A 20,676-nucleotide genomic window follows, 5' to 3' on the forward strand; every position below is an offset into this window, starting at 1 on the left:
GAAGGAAGGAAGGAAGGAAGAGAAAAATTAGCTGGATGTGTTAGCACATGCCTGTAGTCAGCTACTCCAGAGGCTGAGGCAGGAGGATTGCTCAAGCCCTGGAGTTTGAGGTTACAATGATTGCACCACTGCACTCCAGCCTGGGTGACAGAAAAAGGCCCTGTCTCAAACAACGACAACAACAATAACAGCAACAACAACAAGAAAAAAACAGATCGAATCATACTTGCAAGCCCTTTGCACTGGATCCACACAGAACCTCGAATCAATATTCTATTCATCTCTTGTCCTTGTAACTTGGACTCACTGGAAGCAAATATATGTGAGATGGAAAGAAAGCAGCACTCTTATTCATAAAGCTGTTCAATCCCCTGTTTACACATACCCTAGAAGCAACAGTTAAACTTTCTCAGAAACACATCATGGAAGTCTTCAGCCAAACACCACTTTTTTGCCTCTTACAAATTTTACAGATGGGCATGGTGGCTCACACTTGTAATTCCAGGACTTGGGGAGGCCAAGGTGGGAGGATGGCTTGAGCCCAGGAGTTTGAGACCAGCTTGGGCAACACAGGGAGACCCTGACTTTTTAAAATATATATATATGTTTAAAATTATATATATATCATATATATTATATATGATATATATGTTATATATATTATAATATATAATTTTAAATATATATATATATAATTTTAACAATTATTACTTGTACTCCTCTGTGAGAACAAAAGCAAATTCAGGCAAATCTCATTTAAGTCTCTTGACTTCTATAACTTTCTAAATGTGACTTCAGGCATAAGTGTGTGTTGGGCAAAGAATCCAGAGTTAACACAAGTGGCTTGATTTACTGAGGATGAGAATGTGGAGCCCAGCGGTGAGCTGGTTAATGGGTAACCAGGTGCACCACACCCTTCAGAAAGGCAACGGTTGGCCGGTGCACAGCTGCGCTCCAGGAAAGGGACCTTGCACAGGTTCTTCCTCCTTTTTACAGGTCAGGTGTGAAAGCAACTTTAGTTGGGGGGAATGAATGTTTCACATTCAACTGCCAAGCAAAATAAGTCAGTTAGTTGGAGGCACTGATAGAAGATATGAGCTTCTCAGCACCTGGTGATTTTGGGGATTCATTCAAGTTCCTATGAGAAATTGAGTTCAGACATGGCTCCCCCATCACCAGGACAAGGTCCATCTAGACCGTTGCTGGAAAGAGTTCTAGGGTCATTTATTGGAAAATCCTGCGAGGCTAAGAGATGGGCCAGTTATTTTATTAATACTGTTATGGCGAAAGGGACTCATAGGAGGGCTCGATTTTTTAAGTAGCTGTTCGTATTGCTATTAATGAGCATATGTTATACTCACTTCCCCAGATAAGAAAGAGGTTCCAGAGGACTCTTTCAAGAGAATGTCTACCGTTAACTTCACCCAGTTTATAAGGAGCATCTTAGATAGCTTCTGTCTTCCTACCAGTTGCATGTAAATGAACTATTGAATACAGAGGCCATGAAACATCTGGTACGGCCTGGCCATCAAAATGCAGGCGTAAGGTCTGTACTGAGTTTTTCTTTAGCAAATAAAAACAATTTAGTCTGATTAAACTATCAAAAAAAAAAAAAAAGGACATCTTCCTTTTGTGTAAGTTAGGTCTCTGCCCTCATCTCTAGCACTTTCATGGAGATAACATGTACTTCAGTGATGTGTAATTGGCACAAGTTTTCTGTACTGGACCCTCTTGAAGCACCAGCCCAGCTTCATTTTCCGGCTTCTCTGAGAACTGCCCCACATGGGGCTGATTCTTCCAGATGTGGGTGATACCTAGCCCACCTAGGCAATCAGATTCTTTCTGCCAGGTATTTGAAACCTGGCTGGGAGTAAGTGAATTTAAGGTGCATTAATGACAAGATAATCATGAAAACCCTCAAAAGTTTTAACTTTCCTATTGCTTTTCATTCATTTATTTATTTATTCACTTAGCCTAAATTAGCTGATTTTGTTCCCGATGTTTGAAACTAAAAACAGCATACCAAACACACTCCCTTTAGGGGCAGACATCAGTTCAAGTGCATGCGAGCACTCCAGGAACTCTCACAATTACACAGTATTATTTTATACCCAGCAGAGAATCCAGGAAGGGCCCACTGTCAGATGCCCCTCATAATAACATCCTCTAGAACAGGTGGCTGCCCAAATGCTTCCCACCACTATGACAGACAACTCAATGAAGTCAAGCAATGGCTTAGTGATGCTTTTAAATCCTGGAGAACACTGAAAGACTTGACTAATGTAGCATTTAACTCCACTTGAAAAGTCATAGTTATGTGTGTATTTGTCAAGCACTTTGTATGTTCAAATCATTTCTGAAGAGAGTTCTTGGAAGATCCCTCAAAGCATCCAGATTTTTCTAGATAAGTCATAGGTCATCTTTTTATAATGAAAAATGACATGTGAATGGGAATCAGAAGATGCTTATAATTCCTGCCAGCTTGCCTTGACAACCTCTCTACTCCCAAAATGGTCTTTTGATATCACAGACTTGCAGAAACCATTTTATTCTGCCACACTAAGGGTTTCATTAAATTAGTGGTAATTAAGATCATAGAAATGGTTTTAATCACTTGTTCTTTTATCCCTTACTCCTGGGTGTAACGCCTAATTGAAGTGTATCCCACAAGAGAAAAGAGGCAGGGAGAGAGATTCTTGAAGTTTTTTGATAGCTGCTTAAATCAAACAATCGTATAAAGAACCCTAATCACTGTTAACATGTGAGCTTTCACAGTGCCAGAAACTGTGCTGGGGACTTCAAAGAATTGTATAAAGAAACTTAATCACTGCTAACATGTGAGCTCTCACAGTGCCAGAAACCGTGCTGGGGACTTCCAGTGCACTATCTCTTAGCTCTGGAAACAACCCAATTAGATCAGTGCTGTTATTATTCTATTTATAAGTGAGAAAAATGAAGTTTACGAAATTAAGTAACTTATCCATGGTCAGATAGAGAGTGAATGCCGCAGAGTTTGAACCAGAACCCATGTCTGTCAGACACCAAACCTGTGTTCTTGACTAATTCCAGTCTCCAGATCACCACAACCAGTTATTTTCAAACTGTTCTCCTCCAAGGCAGAACAGTTGCAGAGGAGGTTGCAGAGGAAAGACAGCAGAACTTTGGGCTCCCATTTGCATAGCAGTCTTTGAATTCTGCATAAGACTTTATTTAAAGAAAGGGCCTCACTGTTAGAAAATGTTTGTAAGCCACTGATGTAATTTACTTCCCTCATTTGACCCAAGGGACTAAAATATTTCAGAGATGTATTTAGCAATTGGTCAATCTGAAACTTTATACAAAAAGTTTGCCAATCCGTGGTATAGAACACCGGTGCCCGAAGTGTGATCCATGGCTAGAGGCATCATTACTATTGGAAACATGTTAGAAATGCCCAGCTTTGGGCCCACCCCAGACTTTTAAATCAGAACTCTTAAGAGTGGAACCCAGCAATCTGATTTTAGCAAGCCTTCTAGGTGGCTCTGATGCAGACTAAACCCTGAGAACCACTAGTACAGAAGGATTTTAAGGTGAAAAATTTGCAACACCAACGGAATGGGCAATGTAGAGTGTTTTCTGAATCAAGAGCTCAAGTCAGAGTTTAACAGTGCTTGTAATTGTGATGTTCGTGGCTTACTTGAGGTGTGTAAGACATTTTGCTTTCCATTCACGATCTTATTAACATCTCATAATAATCCTATGAAGTAAATACTATTGTAATTCCCATTTTGTTGCTAAATAAATTAAAGCTTCATGAGAATAAGTGACTAGTCACAGTGTTAGAAAGTGGTGGCTCCAGGCTGAGACCCAGATGGTTTGACACCAGGGTCAGAACTCTACGTGTCATATACCTCTGATTTCTATAGGCTAGATAAATGAAAGTGTTACTAACAAGAAGAAAGCAACACATGAATGCTATCAGTGCTGATATCAGTAATATGTTTGTATAAAAAAGTGGTACTTGTATAATATCTCCTCTCTCTTCTTGCCAGGGAAACCACACACGTGGCATTTCCTTAAGTAGATCTAGAGGAAACTCCACCACCGTTTGTGGCCACTTACTCTATATCCTATTTCATTGTCTTTGTACATTTTACATAAATTTAAAAAGTGAGATTTTCCCCCTCTTATTTTCAGTTTACTGGGAATCTTGGCTCTTTCTTTACACTTTAGTTTTAATTGCTTGTGTCTTTGTTGTTTTCCATGTGATTGTCAGGATGGTTTACTTTGGTTGACTTTTCCATGACATAATGAGTTTTATTTTCTTTTTCTGGTAAGAAAGTCTGAGAAGGAAGAAGAGAATACATAGGATGAGGTAGGTGGGGGAGAGAGAAGAAATCAACTAATACCAGGAGAAGTGGAAATAGAAAAACAAAACAAAACAAGAAAGACTCTTGGTGCTGCAGAATATCCAGTCTAGGCAAAAGACACCTAATACCAGTGATTTGACCTTTTTATATTAGAAAAACAGAACCATATTGAGATGTGAGAGACACTTGAAAGGTATAATTTGAATTTTGAACAATGTTTTCCATATGGTGCACATGTCATCCATAATCTTTACAGGTTTCCAGTTCACTCCCCAATGAAATTCATGTTTCTGATTTCATTCTGTAAAGACTAGAAATTGTAGCCCTAAACGCTTTAATAATGTAGTGAAAAAATGTACAAAAGTTAATGTTTAAATGTATTTTACATATAGAATAGAGATTTATTGAGAACTAGCATTGATTTCTAAGGAGTAAAGATTGTCAGGTTAATCTATATGGCTATAATAAAATAACTGACCTAGGATACCAAGGGCAAGTTAGAGAAAATTTTGCTTCTGTTTCTGTTTATTAAATCCATGAATCAACAACTACATGTGAAGAATGTCACACAACACAAGCTGACTGTACAGGAATGATCATCAATTGACGGATTCACCTTAAACATCAGAAAAGGTCTTATTATATATTACTATATAATGTATTATTATTATATAGCAAGTTCTTATGAAGATGGAGAATGAACTTGATAATAATTTCTACATTTTGGGGAATTATAAGTCTTTTAGAAAACTGATAAAACTGCCAAGTACAGTGGTGTGTGCCTGTAGTTCCCACTGCTCCAGAGGCTGAGGTGGGTGATTGCTTGAGCCCAGAAGTTCAAGGCTGCAATGCACTATGGTGACATCTGTGAATAGCCACTGCACTGCAGCCTGGATGACATAGTGAGACCCTATCTTTAAAAATGAAAATAAAAACAACAATAAACTAACAAAACATAATCCTTACCAAAATATGTACATACATATAATCAATTAGGCTAATACATTTAGGAGGTTAAAGAACTTAGGTTAGACATTTCCAAATTATATGGGTTTTCAGGATTTCTTCTGATTTCAAAATTCTAGAATGATATGATCCCATTCTTAAAAATCCTTTGAATAAATCATCAGTTTTGATTAGGAGGAGGACTTATCCTGTAACTCACCCACTAAATTTTGGGGTACCAAGATATGGGTGATGTTGGTGGAGAGCCATTGAAATCTACTTTCCCCCAGCCCTAAGGTTGAAAATTTTTAGAATATTTTGTACTTTCAATTAATTGCAACTTTTTAACTTTTTTAGTTCCTTAGGCAAGGAAAAATTAACTAGAAAAGAATAATTTATTGAGCCTGTTTGCCATGTGCTAACATAATGCTGGATTTCTGACTGTAACTTCAGAAGATGCACTTGATCCACTTTCTCAGTCATGTCTACAGTGCACAAGACTTGTAGCCTTTTAATGTTATCAAACTTACATCCTTTTGTACAGGGCCGTTGAGCAAACTTGGCTCATCAAAAGGGTTTCAGATTAGTTGAGAGAAAAAGACAATAAACAAAGTGCCAATGATATTCAAGAAGATTAGGTTTATGTGGGGGGCAAATGGCATCCTGGCACTTATTTGTGCTAGTTGCCTGGTAGTAGAATTATTTTGGTTTCTGAAGGAATGGGTATTTTATTTTATTGCCACTTAATCTTCATTTTCCATATGAGGAGATTTTCTTCAGAAATATTCTGAAAGAAAAAAAAAGTAGTGAAAAATGTAGAGCCATTGGGGAAAAAAAAATGGTTTAATTACATCTGACACCAAAATAAATTAAGGCTCCTTCTTCCAATCCTGCTTCTTCCTAGAGACTCTGATAACTGAAGTGCTGAGCTTTATTAAATAGAGCAGAAGAGAGCTCTCTGGAAATTAAAGCAGCTATTGAGATTTTCATACCTGCTGAAAAAGAAAAAGTCTCCCTTTTGTAGCTGACAGGCCCGTAATGAGCACATTTTGTAGCTGGAGAGAAAGAAAAAGAAGATGAAAGAAAAATCTTTTGAAGACTGAAAAAAGGGGAAATCCCACTAATATAGTGAAACCCCTTAAATTGTTTTCCAAGAGACAGGGAAAAAAACCCACTATTTAAAGGTCACATTGGCTTGTTTGAATTAGTTTGGCTTTCAGAAGATAAATATTGTATATAGGAATATAAGAATGTCTGCTAGAAACCACTTTCGCACAATGAACAAAGGAATCATCCCTGATATGTGATTACCGGACGTTCTCTGCTCACCACAGTGTTGGCTTTCAAAGACTTCAAGTGAAGGGGCACTTTATTAATTGGCTAAAGAATTCCTTAGAACTCCTAAGAGATTAAGACCACAGGATGCTTCAAGGTTCTTTCCTTCTTGAAAAAAAAAATGTATACAGATTTTAAAAACATATTGACTGCAATAGCACTGTTGTCTATCTTAAATATTGCAGAATTAACCTATTGTTAGCCTTCAAAAATTTTGCTGCAACATGTCAGATTAGCTCAATGTCTATTAAATGGCCATTTTGATTTTTCCTACACCTTCAAAAAAAAAAATCTAATTGTAATAAATTTGCTCCCTCAAACCCAAATAGATTCTGTGGCTTTAAATGCAAATTGCCATATTGTTCCCAAGGCAAGTGAAAGGAAGGATTGCACCACCGTGCTGTTATTTAAAATGAATTTTAACCCCTTAGGCTGACAATTGACACAAACTCAGATTGCCACACACAGAAGCCAAGGGATCTGTTGGAATAAGAGTTGCCATTTCCAATAAAAATAGAGTCGCTGCAATAACACCATAGTGAACAAGGTTTGTCATTGAAGCCACAGATCTGATCCAGATGAGATTGAAGGTGGAAAACTAGGGAGGATATGAATGAGATTTGACATTGGGTAGAGAGATTTGAGGTGCCTTCTACAAACTGCTGAGGCAGCCAAGGCTTCATAAACCCTACCTCTCCTCCCGACCCTGCCTGCCCTCCCTGCCCCAACTCCAATACATTGATTATCTTATATTTGGAATGATGGATTCCTTTAGTTCCAGGAAACCAACCCAGGATCTGACAGGACACGGTGGCTTGTTTATTTATTTTTCAGTTAGGAAACAAATTGAGCTCCAGAATCTGTATATTTAAAATTGGGTCTCATTTAGAAACCACTCAGAAGCACGTGTTCTAAATCATATTCTGCTTATTATAATGTGTTTATTTAGAACTTTATATTTTATCTCTAGCTTTATAATTCTTTAAATGAACCATTCCCTGTATCCTCTTAGCTGCTAATGGCTCAATTCTTAAACACTGTTTGTGGAGCAGGCTAGTTCACAGTGGTGCCTTGTTGAGGGAGCTGTGTGTCTGTGCTGTCCTGTGTGTGTGTGTGCTGTCCCAGCCATCACCAGTACGGCTCTCTCTGAAACGTGGCTGAGTGCCCAGAGAATGAACTAGCTACTGCCTGGTAGAGAGGAGAACCAAAGGCTGGCACTTGGCAGGGGCCTGCACTCTTGCAGCTGCTGAGTGCTAAATTATTACTGATCTGCTTCTTTGGTCTTGCTCAGCAGAGCTAGCCTAAGGCAGCATGAACCTCTTCTCTGGCCCTGAGCACAGGACTTGGGTTTCAGAGTCGGAATAAAGAGGGCCTGCTGATAACAGTTCTACCCAGGGCAGAGCAGCACCCACGGCTGTCCTGCACAGATGCTGAAATGCAGTGGACACATTTCCTGCTCTTCATGTGTAGAGTCTCCCACCGTGAGCCTAACGTGATCGCTTTAGAACCTTGGTGGTTTTAACATAGGCATATGAATTGATCAAATTGAGCCTCTGAGGCAAAAATACACCATTCAGACAGAGCCTTTAACAAAGCCCTGAGAGCAGCTTCCATAATGCTGAGGAGGGATGGTCTCAGTGGGAGACTACAGAAAGAGGTAGAAGCAGCCTTTCTGCTTTCAGTTTAAAGAATCAGGCTCAATCAACCTGTGCTTCCTTAATCTGGCATTGGGTGTCTTGTATTCTTTTAGTATACTGGTTAGGTGTGACAGCTGAGCATCCTATTTGTAAGAGAGGCAGAGAAAGAGCCTAGGATTTTAGAGCACCGGTCTAGACCCCTTGTGTGACTACACAACTCCAAATAACTTGGCTTCCTGTGCCTGCATTTTCTCATCTATCTCTTGCATGTGTAAATACATAGATTGCTAGCCTCGGTTATTTCATACAATTTTGGGTAAATCTCCTGCAGTGCCAACATAAGTGGCATTGCATGAATAGTCAAATCGTAAATTACAACACAGTATTTTTATGCTGTCATCTCCTAATATCCCACACTCAATTCTGCCCATCGGAGTGAGGCAAGCTATATCCTGAGCCCTTTTTTCCAAGGCCCTTAACTTGAAAAAACAGGGCTTATCTCTTTTCAGATAATTTCCTTCTAAGAGACACTCAGAGCAGAGGGTGAAGTAAGTGCTGACAATTGATTTATCTTGCTTATAATGACAACCTTTAGTAAAATTTAGGTGTTTATGATCAGATTTACCTATATTGCTTATGTAAAACTAAAACATTATGTTTGGCTTCTCTTTTTTCCTCAAGATAATGTACTCAAGGAAATACAATTTAAAAAACAAAATTTTGTTAAAAATAAAATTCTTTTTAAAAACCCACACACATTTTCCGCTACCCGCCTCCCCCAACACCAGCTGGAACGTGTTTTTCCTTACTCATCTGCCAAGAGGAAATTTACATTTAGCAAAGTAAGATGTCTCCCCTGCATTGCTCATGTTGGTTGTCTGATAGCCCCTGTAATCCAAACAACCAAGTTGGTAACATTTCACTTTTCTGCCAGTTGCTTTGTTGTAATGTGGATACTGCCTTGGAATATTTTCATGCTTTAAAATATGTTGTTCCAAATGGAGTTTGAAAAAACTACATCTCCAACTTCAAGGCAAACCCAGCAAAAAAAAAAAGACAGCATTAGAAGTGCTCTATGTGGTGGTTCATATTTCCTTATACATTTTAACTTTCTCACAAATCCTTCAAGAAACTGCTCTTCAGCATTCCTTTTTAAGTGTAATCTTCAAGGAAATGAGGGAGAAAAATCAAGAAAGCCTCTTGTCACTGCAGGTGGTTTTTCATGATGGCAAGAGTCATCTTCAAGAGATTGCCTTAATGTTGCACATAGCCAGCTATTTGTGGTGAGGGCCTAGAAACCCACATGGAGTCTGACAATTTCTCTGGGGGACCTTGTTTGCTTTTGGGAAATCCATTAACTCTTCCAGTCTCCTAGGATCCAATCCAGCACTGTCTGATAGACATGTGAGCCACATATCTATTTTTAAGTTTCAAATGGCTAATGTTAGCCAGAGTGGAATAAAAAGAAGCATTATAAATTTTAACAATATATTTAGTTAACCCACTATACCCAAAACATAATTTTGACATGTAAACAGTATAAAAAAGTATTAACTAAATATTTTGTATGTTTTTGGTTTTAAAATCTAGTATATATTTTGTACTTAGAGCACAACTCGGTTTTATCCAGCTTCATTTCAAGTGCTCAGTAATCACATGTGCTAATAGCTACTGTATTGGGCAAAGCAGATTTAATCCATTGCTTTTTACCAGGATATGTAATGCTGCCTGAGGGACCAGAAGGAATTAATGTCTCCAAATATGGGCAGCTCATTACCTTTTGTTTTTACAAATATTTTTTTTAAAAAGCATTATTAGCAAAGTGCCCCCAAGACACACTAAGACATAATCATTCTTACCTTCAATATCCAATGATACTGGACACTGAGCTTATCTCAAATAGTACCAGATTTTACAACTTTGGAAGGTGAATAAGAGGATTTCTACTTACTCACAAGATCATATACCTAGATTTCTTTTAATAAAATTTTATTTTAGAATAGTTTTAGATATAGAGAAAAATTGTGAAGATAATACAAAGAGTTGCCATATACTTCATGCCCAGTTTCCCCAAATATTAATAACAATAAATTAATATGCAATATTTGTCATGATTAATGAACTAATATGACATATTGTTATTAAGTAAAGTCCATGCTTTATTCAGATTTTCTTAGTTTTTTTCTAGTGTCCTTTTTCTGTTCCAAGATTCCATCAAGATACCCTATTACATTTAGTCATCGTGTCTCCTTAAGCTCTTCTTAGCTGTGACAGTTTCTCAGATTTTTCTTGATCTTAATAGACTTGAGAATTCGGAAGTGTACCGGTTAGGTATTTTGTAGACTGTTCCGTAAATTGTTTTTTCATGATTAGCCCAGAGTTATTGGTGTTTGGGAGAAAGATCACAGAGGTAAACTGCCGCTCTTATCGTATCAAGGGTACATACCATCTATGACTTATGACTGCTGATGTTAACCTTGACCACCTGGCTGTGGAAGTGTTTTGTCAAGCATCTATACTCTAAAGTTACTCTATTTTACCTTTCCTTATTTTACTCTTTGGAACGAAGTTATTATACATAGGGCAAACTTAAGGAGTAGGGAGTTGTGCTTTACCTCCTTGAGGGCAGACTTGCTCTTTTGCATAAAAAATTTCTCTAGTCTTTCCTACTTATTCTTTTTTTTTTGAGATGAAGTTCAGCTCTTGTTGCCCAGGCTGGAGTGCAATGGTGCAATCTCGGCTCACCACAATCTCCACCTCAGATATTCTCCCGCCTCAGCCTTCCGAGTAGCTGGGATTACAGGCCTGCACCACCACACTCAGCTAATGTTTTGTATTTTTAATAGAGGCAAGGTTTCTCTATGCTGGTCAGTCTGGTCTCGAACTCTCAATCTTAGGTGATCCTCCTGCCTTGGCTTCCCAAAGTGCTGGGATTACAGGCGTGAGGCACCATTCCCAGCCTCCCCTACTTGTCGTTTTATTCAGTCATGTTTTTTTTTTTTCAGTCATGTTTTTTATGTCATTTGGAGTCATAAATATTTATTTTATACTGTGAGTTATAATCTAATACTACTTTCTTTTGTTGCTCAAGTATTTCAGCTTTGGCTATTAGGAGATCTTTCAGTTGGCTTCTGTGTCTTTTTGACAGGTCCCCATCATTGTGGTCTTTGGGTTCTGTTTTATTGTTTTGTTGTTGAGAACTGCCTTGTTTTGTGGCAGTAAGATTCTCCAGGCTCATCTTGTATATTTCCTTCCCTAGTCCTAGAATCAGATGTTTCTCCAAGGAATCCTGGTTCTTTTTAATATTGAATGGCTAAACAACAACAAAATCAGGATCTAGGTGCTAGGTGTTTAACTTACTTACAGAGCATTTTCTGTAATTTATAATCAAGTGTCTCTGGAAAAAAAAAATGAGCAACATATACTATACTGAATATTTTCCAAGTGGCAGATACACAGTAAAATTTGAAGAACATCTGGAATCTCTAGGAATATTACCAAGCCATTCCTGTCAGTGGCAATTCCAATGTAAGATAAAAAATGCACCCAAGTTGGGCAGACTAAGACTTTTCATAACTTTTTGTTTCGATGAGTCAAATACAAAAGATGGCAAGAGATTAAAATATTACATACCACCTTAAAAAAAAACTCACCTCAGTGGAATCTAATAGAAAATGTGTTGGCTCAAGGGAAGATGACTATTATCAAACTGAAAAAGAATTAAAATTATGCAATTGTGTTTGTGTGTGTGCTCAATAGGTTGTAAGGTCTTTAAAAATTACTTTTAAAAAACTTGTTTTATTCACAATATCTGGTATATAGCATATAAGTGTTTCTTAAACAAATAAACTGGATTATAATTATAATTTCTAAATGTCTCTGCCTAACTTTATTGTAAGCATTTTGTTTGCTAATATTCAAATAATCAAAAGAGAGATTGAAGAGGATATTTTACTGCTCTTACAAGAAGAGAAACTCACACTGAATAATATTTTACTCTGGTCTATTTAGTTGCCAAATCTCTTATACTGTTCCTTTCTTGCCCCATCCACTCCAGTATCACAAAATCATTAAACAAAATTTTCAAAGAAGTCATGGAATGATCATTTTTACTGTTATGGCTTTTTTGTTTTTTGAGATGGAGTCTCACTCTATTGCCCAGGCTGGAGTGCAATGGCACGATCTTGGCTCACTGCAACCTCCGCCTCCCGGGTTCAAGCGATTCTCCTGCCTCAACCACCTGAGTAGCTGGGATTACAGGCACACACCACCACGCCTGGCTAATTTTTGTATTTTTAGGAGAGACGGGGTTTCATCATGTTGGTCAGGATGGTCTTGAACTCTTGACCTCATAATCTGCCCTCCTTGTCTTCCCAAAGAGCTGGGATTACAGGTCTGAACCACTGCACCTGGCCTGGAATGATCATTTTTTTAAGGCAAAGTTAAACTAGGCCAAGTGAGCATTTCACTAAAACATTCCATTTGAGCTGGCCATGGAGTCATGAAGGAAGGCATTTATTTCAACTATGAAAAAAGCAATGCAAACCAGTTTGGGTATTTGGTTTAATTCCTCTGCTTCTAATTGAGTAGGGCAGTGACCTCATGCTAGCCCTGCCCCATGCCAGTTTGGTATCCACTCCCTTCATCTGGCCCCCTCACTTTTTCTGCAGGCTGCTGCTCTCCATGATCACATCCGTCTTCCTATACCTATGTGATGTCTTCAGTCTTCATATCCATCTTGCTTCCACTTGCCCTTAACCCATCAGATATTCCAATTAACACTTCAGTTTGGGGCCTATTTCACCTGTAGAGGAGTCAACACCCCTGGTGTAATCCAGAAACCATGATATAGACCTATGCTACTTCAGATTTCTTGAACTTTTGAAATAAAACCTTGAAAATGATGAATTGTTCAACTACATGGGATTAAGATCCTATATTGAAAGTGTATTTTGGGAGTTCAGCTCCATAATCTTAACAAAGTTTTTAAGAAAATTGTAGCCTGTGTTCTCAACTGTTCTCTCTTTCTAGATAATATATTTGGATTAATGTGTCTTTCTCTCCTCTCTCTCTGTTTCTCTCTCTCTCTCTCTCTCTCTCTCTCTCACACACACACACACACACGCGCGCTCGTCCATTTAATCCAAGCTTTCACGAGAACCAAGGATCTTTCTGCAAAAATCCCTGAGAGCCAACTTTTACTGTTTACTAAAACTGTCTTCATTGTCTGGAACTCACTTCTTTGTGAAGCTTGCTGTTTCATTTGGACAGGCCAATTTATGGAAAGCTGCTCTTCATACTGAACTGCAATTAATCTTATCATCTGCACCTATCATTTCTGGAATCAAATGAGATACCGTTTCCTGAAATTTTTTGAAACGGCAAAGCACTGAATAAATATAAAATATATTAACATCAATTCTACCATATAGAGTTTGAAAATTTGACAAGCACACTGTCCTCACCAAGTCATTGGAATAGGCGAATATGAGCACACAGTAAGGGAGATACTCTGCACAGGTTTCTGAAGTGGTTCTTTCAATTTGATATTAATCCATTAATCAGTATTCTTTAAACTACTCTATTTAAGCAGTGAGAGGCAGGGAGCAGGTTAAGCCAAGACCTAGAGAATAAAAACAAAGCCAAAGTAGAAAGAAAACCAGGACCCAAGGACTAAGGCAGACCAAAGGTCAGAAGAAGCAGAAGAAGGCGAGTGTGGCTGAATTACTACTACTGTTGGGACACTTCCAGTCTTCAGCATTTAATTTGCAGAGAAAGGTTTCATTTCTTGCTTCTCCTCTTGGACAAAGAAAGCCTCAGAGTACTTGAGAAATTATTCCAATTTCTTTTTTTTTTGTATTTTTTTTTCATTTTGTGGATGTACAGTAAGTATATGTATTTATGGGTTATATGAGACATTTTGATACAGATATTCAATGCATAATAATAACATGAGGGTAAATAAAGTATCAAGCATTCATCCTTCTTTGTGTTACAAACAATCCAATTACACCATTTTAGTTATTTTTAAATGTACAAAGAATTAGTGTTGACTATAGTTACCCTGTTGTACTATCAAATTCTATTCTATCTAATTTATTCTATTCAACTATATTTTTGTAACCATTAACCATCCCCACCTCCCTGCTGACCACCCGCTACCCTTCCCAGCCTCTGCTAACCATCATTCTACTCTCTTATCTCCATGAGCTCAACTGGTTTAATTTTTAGCTCCTACGATTAAGTGAGAACATGCAAAGTTTGCCTTCCTGTGCCTGGCTTATTTCACTTTTAATGAGCCCCAGTTCCATCTATGTTGTTGCAAATGACAGGACCTAATTATTCTTTTATGGCCAAATGGTACTCCACTGTATACATGCATCATGCTTTCTTTATCCATATGTCTGTTGATGGACATTTAGGTTGTATCTAAATCTTGACTATTGTGAATGGTACTTCAGTAAACATGAGAATACAGGTATCTCTTCACTATACTGATTTCCTTTATTTGGGGTACATACCTAGCAGTGGTATTGCTGGATCAAATGGTAGTTTTGTTTTTAATATTTTGAGAACCTCCAAACTGTTCATAGTGGCTATACTAATTTACATTCCCATCAACAGTGTATGAGGGTTCCCTTTTCTCCACATCCTTGCCAGCATTTGCTTGCCTGTCTTTTGAATAAAGGCCATTTTAACTAGTGAGAGGTGACATCTCCTTGTAGTTTTCGTCTGCATTTCTCTGATGATCAATGTTGAGCACTTTTTCATATACCTATTTTCCATCTCTATGTCTCCTTTAGAGAAATGTCTATTCAGATCTTTTGCCTGTTTTTTTTCTTTGTTTGTTCGATTGCTTTTTGAAACAGGTTTTTGTTCTGTCACCCAAGCTGGAGTGCAGGGGCATGATTATAGCTCACTGCAACTTCAAACTTGTAGGCTTAAGAGATCCTCTGCCTCAGGCTCCTGAGTAGTTAGGACCATAGGAGATGCCATTTTGTCTGGTTTTTTTTTTTTTTTTTTTTTCATTTTTTGTAGAAATGGGGTCTCTCTTTGTTGCCCAGGCTGGTCTCAAACTCCTGGGTTCAAGCAATCCTCCCACCTTGACCTCCCAAAGTGCTGGGATTATAGGCATGAACCATGGTGCCCAGTCTGCCCGTTTGTTAAAGAAATTATTAGCTTTAGTCTTATAGAGTTGTTTGAGCTCCTTATATATTCTGGTTTTTAATCCCTTGTCGGGTGGATAGTTTGCAAATATATTCTTCCATCTGTGGGTTTTCTCCTCACTTTGCTGATTGCTTCCTTTGCTATACAGGAGTTTTTTAACTTGATGTGAACACACTTGTTCATTTTTGCTTTGGTTGTCATGCTTGTGAGATATTACTCAAAATATTTTGGCCCAATCCAATTTCCTAAAGAGCTTCCTCAATTTTTTTTAGTAGTTTTATAGTTTAAGGTATTAGATTTGTCTTTTTTCCATTTTAATTTAATTTTTGTATATGGCAAGAAATAGGGGTCTAGTTTTATTCTTCTGCCTATGGATATCCAGTGTTCTCAGCACTATTTATTGAAGAGACTATCTTTTCTCCAAAGGTGTTCTTGGCACCTTTGTTGAAAATGAGTTCACTGTAGAAGTATGGATTTGTTTCTGGGTTTTCTGTTCTATTCCACTGGTCTGTGTGTCTGTTTTTATAAAATCACCATGCTGTTTTGGTTTCTATAGCTTTATAGTATAATTTGAAATCTGGTAATGTGATTCCTCCAGTTTTGTATTTTGCCAGGTTAGATTTGACTGTTCTGGGTATTTTGTTGTTCCACAAAGATTATAGAATTGTTTTTTCAATTTTCTGTGAAGAATGCCATTGATATATTGATAGCATTGCTTTAAATAGGTAGATTGCTTTAGGTCAAATGGAGATTTAACAATATTAAGTCTTCCCATCCACAAACATGAAATATCTTTTCATTTTTTGTATCCTCTTCAATTTTTTGCCTCAATATTTTATAGTTTTCATTGTATAGATCTTTTACTTCTTCAGTTAAGTTAATCCTTAGGTATTTTATTTTATTTATAGCTATTATAAATGATATTACTTTCTTAACTTCTTTTTCAATTTTTTTACTGATGGCATATAGAAATGCTACTGATTTTTTTTCATGTTTATTTTGTATCTGCAGCTTTACTGAATTTTTTTTATCAGTTCTAATAATGTTTTGGTGGAATCATTAGGTTTTTCCAAATATGAGATCGTATCATCTGCAAACAAGGATGATTTGACTTCCTTCTTTCCAGTTTGGATGCCCTTCATATTTTTCTCTTGTGTGATTACTCTAGCTAGGATTTCCAGTACTCCGTTGAATAACAGTGGTGACAGCGGGCAATCTTGACATGTTCCAGATCTTAGAGAAAAGGCTTTCAGTTTTTCCCCATTCAGTAAGATATTAGCTGTGGGTCTGTCATATATGGCTTTTATTGTGTTGAGTAATGTTCCTTTTATACTCATTTTTTTGAGTTTTTTATCATGAAGAGATGTGGAATTTTATCAAATGTTTTTTCAGCATCAATTGTAATAATCATATGGTTTTGTCCTTCATTCTGTTGATATGATGTATCACACTGATTGATCTGCATATGTTGAATCATACTTGCATTCCTGTGATAAATCCCACTTCATCATGATGAATGATCTTTTTAAAGTGTTGTTGAGTTCAGTTTGCTAGTATTTTACTAAGGCTTTTTGCATCAATGTTCATCAGAAATATTGGCCTGTGGTTTTCTTTTTCTTCTTCTTCTTCTTTTTAATGTATATCTTTGTCTGGTTTTGGTATCAACATTTTATTGGCCTTGCAGAATGAGTTTGTAAGCATTCCCTCCTCTTCTATTCTTTGGCATAGTTTGCATAGGATTAGTGTTAGTTCTTTTTTAAATATTTGGTAAAATTCAGCCATGAAACCATCAGGTCACAGGCTTCTCTTTGCTGGAATACTTATTATTATGGCTTCAATCTCATTACTTGCAATTCATCTATTCAGATTTTGAATTTCTTTTTGATTTATTCATGATAGGTTGTATATATCTAGGAAATTTCTTCTGGGTTTTTCAATTTATTGGCATATTATTGTTCATAGTAGTCTCCAACAATCCTTTGTATTTCTGCAGTAGCTATTGTAACATCTCCTTTATTATCTCTGATTTTATTTATTTCAGTCTTCTCTCTCCTTTTCTTAGTCTAGCTAAAGGTTTGTTGGTTTTGTTTACATTTTCAAAAAGCCAACTTTTCATTTCATTCGCCTTTTGTATTATTTTCCTTATTTCAGTTTCATTTATTTCTGCTCTTATTTTTTATTTTACTAATTTGGGATTTGATTTGCTCTTGCTTTTCTAGTTAAGATAATCATTAGGTTATTTGAAGTTTGTCTACTTTTTTGATGTAGGTACCTATAATACAAACTTTCCTTTTAGTACTGCTTTTGCTGCATCCCACAGATTTTTGTATGTTGAAACCATTAATTTTAAGAAATTTTAAATTCCCTTCTTACTTTCTTCATTTACCCACTGGTTATTCAGAAGTATATTGTTTAGTTTCCATGTGTTTGTGTAGTTTCCAAAAATTTTCTTGTGATTTCTAGTTTTATTCCATTGTGGATAGGGAAGATACTTGAGATAGTTCCAATAATTTTCATTTTTTCAGACTTGTTTTGTGGCCTAACATATAGTTTATTGTTGACAATGATCCATATGCTGAGCAGAATGTGTATTCTGTTGCCATTGGATGAAATGTTCTGTAAATATCTATTATAGTCCAGATTAAGTCTGATGTTTCTTTTTTGACTTTCTATATGGATGATCTGTCCAATGCTGAAAGTGGGGTGTGGAAGTCTCCAGGAATTATTACATTGGGCTCTACCTCTCTCTTTAGCTCTAATAATATTTGCTTTATATATCTGGGTGCTCCAGTGTTGGATCCATATATATTTAAATTTGCTATACCCTCTTGATAAATTGACCCCTTATTCATTATATAATGACCTTCTTTGTCTCTTTTTGTCATCTTTTGGCTAGAAATATACTTTATTTGACATAACTACTTTCGCTCTTCTTTTTTGTTTCTATTTGCATGGAATATCTGTTTCCATCCCTTTATTTTCCATCTGTGTGCATCTTTATAGGGGAAACAGGTTTCTTGTAGGCAGCAGATGGCTGGATCTTGTTTTTCTAATTCATTCAGTCACTGTATTTTGATTGGAGAGTTTAGTCTATTTATATTCAATGTTATTTTTGATAAGCAATATTCTTGCTGTTTCATTATTTGTTGTCTCATTGTTTTATGTCTTGCCTCACTTCTTTCCTACTTTCCTGTCTTCCTTTTAGTGAAAGTAATCTCTTATTATATATTTTAATTTCTTGCTTTTTATTTTTTGTGTATTCATTCTATGTTTTTTGATTTAAGATTACCATGCAGTTTGCAAATAACATCTGATAACCCATTATTGTAAACTGATGGCAACTTAACACTGATTGCATAAACAAACTAACAACAAATAGAAAACAAAGAAACTAATGAAATCCACTTCAACTTTATCCCCCCCAGTGCTAAGTTTTAACTTTTGTTCTTTCTGTTTATCTTATTCTACTTTCTACATCTTGAATGTTTATTGTAGTTCTTATTTTTGATCAGTTCATCTTTTAGTCTTTATACTCAAGATATGAGTAGTTTATATACACTGTAGTTACAATTACAACATTATGATATTCTGTTTTTCTGTGTACTTATTATTACTAGTCAGTTTTGTACCTTCAGATGATTTCTTTTTGTTCATTAATGTCCTTTTCCTTCAAATTGAAGAACTCTCTTTAGCATTTCTTGTACAATAGGTCTGGTGCTGATGAAATCCCTCAGCTTTTGTTTGTCTGAAAAAGTCTTTATTTCTCCTTCATGGTTGAAGGACATTTTCACCAGATATACTATTCTAGAATAAAAGTTTTCCTTCAGAATTTTAAATAAGTCATGTCACTCTCTCATGGCCTATAAAATTTCCACTGAAAAGTCTGCTGCTAGATGTACTGAGGCTCCATTGTATGTTATTTGTTTCTTTTCTCTTACTGCTTTTGGGATCCTTTCTTTGTCTTTCACCTTAGGGAGTCTGATGATTAAATAAATGTTCTGAGGTAGTCTTATTTCAGGTAAATATACTTGGTGTTTAAGAATATTCCTGTACTTAAAAACTGATATCTTTCTCTAGGTTGGGAAGTTCTCTGTCACTATCCCTTTAAATAAACTTTCTACCCCTACTTCTCTCTACCTATTCTTTAAGGACAAGATATCTTACATTTGCCCTTTTGAGGGCATTGTCTAGATACTGTTTGCATGCTACATTGTCTTTTTTTTTTTTTCTTTTTTTTTTTTGTCTACTCTCTCTCACTTCTGTCTTCAAGGTCTGCTGATCAATTCTGTTATTAAGAGACTAATATGTTCTTCATTATATCAATTGCATTTTTCATCTTCAGAATTTCTGCTTGATTCTTTTTAACTATTTTAATCTCTTTGCTAAGTTTATCTGATAGAATTCTGAATAGCTTCTCTGTGTTATCTTGAATTTAGTTTGAGCTTCCTCAGACAGGTATTTTGAATTTTCTGTCTGAAATGTCACATATCTCTGTCTCTTCAGGATTGTTCCCACTGCCTTATTTAGTTCATTTGATGAGGTCACATTTTCGTGGATTGTCTTGATGCCTGTGGATGTTCATCAGTATCTAGGCATAGAAGAGTTAGGTATTTATTGTAATCTTCACAGTCTGGGCTTGTTTATATGTGTCCTTCTTGAAGGGACGTCTTTCCAAGTAAAGGAATTTGGGTGTTATAATTTACGTTTTTGGTCACTATAGTCATATCTGAATTAAGGGGCACCCGAAGCCTAGTAACACTGTGGTTCTTGCAGACTTATAGAGGTATTGCATTGGTGGTCTTGGAAAAGAACAAGAAGAATTCTCTGGATTACTGGGCAGAGGCTCTTGCTCTCTTCTCTTACTTTCTCCCAAACAAATAGAGTCTTTCTATCTTTGCTGAGCTGCCTGGAGCTGGAGGTTAGGTGACACAAGCACCCTAGTGGCCACCCCCACGGAGACTGTGTTGGGTCAGACCTGATGCCAGCACAACACTGGGGCTTTCCCAAGGCCCATAGTAACCACTGCCTGGCTACTGCCCATGTTTAATCAAAGCCCTTGGGCAAGTCCAGCCAGGCCCATGTTCTACCCTTCTAGGCAGTTAGTTCCCCTGCTCCTGGGTGGATCCAGAGATGCTGTCCAGGAGCTAGGGCACCTTAGGAATCTACCTGGTGCTGTATCCTACTGCAGCTGAGCTTTCACCAAAGCCATGAGACAAAGTTTTTCCCACTCTTCCTTTTCTTGT

The sequence above is a fragment of the Sapajus apella genome, unplaced genomic scaffold, assembly GCF_009761245.1.
Source record: "Sapajus apella isolate SASKATOON/1434 unplaced genomic scaffold, GSC_monkey_1.0 scaffold1, whole genome shotgun sequence".
NCBI classification, from domain to species: Eukaryota; Metazoa; Chordata; class Mammalia; order Primates; family Cebidae; genus Sapajus; species Sapajus apella.